The following is a 1,825-nucleotide window of genomic DNA, read 5'->3' as shown; positions in this document are numbered from 1 at the left end:
ACCAGGGTCTCTGACTTCAAGTGACCCACCAGCTTTGGTGGTTTTGATCCTTTGTCACTGAGCCCAAAAAGCCAGGGATTAGGAATTAAGATCACGCACAAAGGGTTCCTAAAAACTCCTGGATGGCTGCAGATGTTGAGGAAAGAATGTGATATTTTAGAAACTTGGGTGGAAGTAGGATGGATGGTATTTTTATGGAAAGCCCCCACCCAGTGTTTGAAATATAATTGTTACTAGACCTTGTTCTTGCTCCAGTACATAGGAATTGTGTAAAGTGTTACAGCAACTGTACATGTTTAAACTGTGTACATTGAAGCTTAGGAAAAAGATAGTTGTTATTTTTCCTAATGAAATAAATTTCTTCTCCCACCCAAATTCTTTTCTGAAAAGTTACTGGCATTTGGGCCAAGGTTTTATTAAAGGCTACATTGTATAAGACTGGCACACACACACACAAAAAGGTAGTTTTCGCTTGTTTGCACAAGTTCTTTTCCCCATTGGAAATGGAATTCATTGCCTTAGGTCTTCTTAAATAGTGTATTATTATCGTTGGGGCTGACTCTATGCTTGAAAACCAGTTTATTTATAGCCTGTTGTAAGTGCTGTATTCTGTTTGCAGTTAGGAAATGCATGATTCAAAGTGATCTCCTAGCTTGTGAGCGAACTGAGATACACTATCCCTTTTCTATTAAAAATGAGTTGATGTGTCAGGAAACCAAGGCCAGCAAAGCGGACTTGATGTCCCCTTCCTTGTGTGTCTTATCTTATTGTTTTGGTGGTTAAAATGGTGATAATTGAAAGTCAAGTTGAAATTCAAATATTAATATTTCTGATTTATTGAGCTTTGAACTATATGCTACCGTGCTTATGTAAAACTGAGGGTGGCACCGTGATGAAACTTAAATAGTTTCTCAGATGTAACAGTTTTAAGTCTCTTCCCTGTGACCTCTTTCCCAGTCTGGAACAGTAGTAAATGGATACTGTATCTCTTGCTACTGTGATGCCCAGGTTATTGAAGTTACAGAAACACATCTAGTCTGCCTCATGGGAAGGTTTGTCTGTTAGTCTTGCTGGGTGACTGACAGGAAAGGTAAATGTATTTCATGTTTTGCACACCAATGCAGCAGGATTTGTACAACCACATGACTTCATAGTTGTGATCTCAAAGGAACTTCTTTACTTTTTCTGGCAATTAATGTGAGGATACTCTAAATCTCTACACTTTATCAGAGGTAGAAACAGTCTGGTGAAGATGTAATGTTGTATCCATTTAGCATGTGCTTATTTTTCTTATGTTCTTGAGGTGATTTGTCCCTTCCACCCAGTGACGTTGTAGTTTAAAAAAATGATTACCAGAACCACCTTACAAATGAGAAATGTTCTTTTATATTGTGTTGAGTACTGGACTAACACTTTTCTACATGCAAAAGTTCCTTGAAGGTTCTTCATAATTTCGTTATAGAAGAAATGAGTTCACAGTTAATTGACATTCAGTCAAAGCATCCATACATTTTTTTAGTTTCCCAGTGGGTCTCATGATGAAAATACTTAAAGATGAACTTGGAAAATATTGAAATTGGATTATCAGGTTCTGTTAAATTGCCACGTGTATCTTACTTAATTTCTATTCATTCATTTCTATCCACCGGATTATAAAGTAAATTTAGAGGAAAAAATAAGAATGTCACGAGAGTCAGAAGGAAGTAAAGTTAATGAATTTATTAAGTAGAGATGAGCAAAATGCAATCTACACTTCATATTTAAGCATGGGGTTGGAGGGAGAGAGATGCTTAAGACCAGTACCGTGTACGCCACAGGCATGAGT

The sequence above is a fragment of the Micromys minutus genome (assembly GCF_963924665.1).
Source record: "Micromys minutus genome assembly, chromosome: 18".
In the NCBI taxonomy this organism is placed as follows: Eukaryota; Metazoa; Chordata; class Mammalia; order Rodentia; family Muridae; genus Micromys; species Micromys minutus.
The sequence above is the reverse complement of the archived record's forward strand: the minus strand, read 5'-3'. Positions refer to the sequence as shown.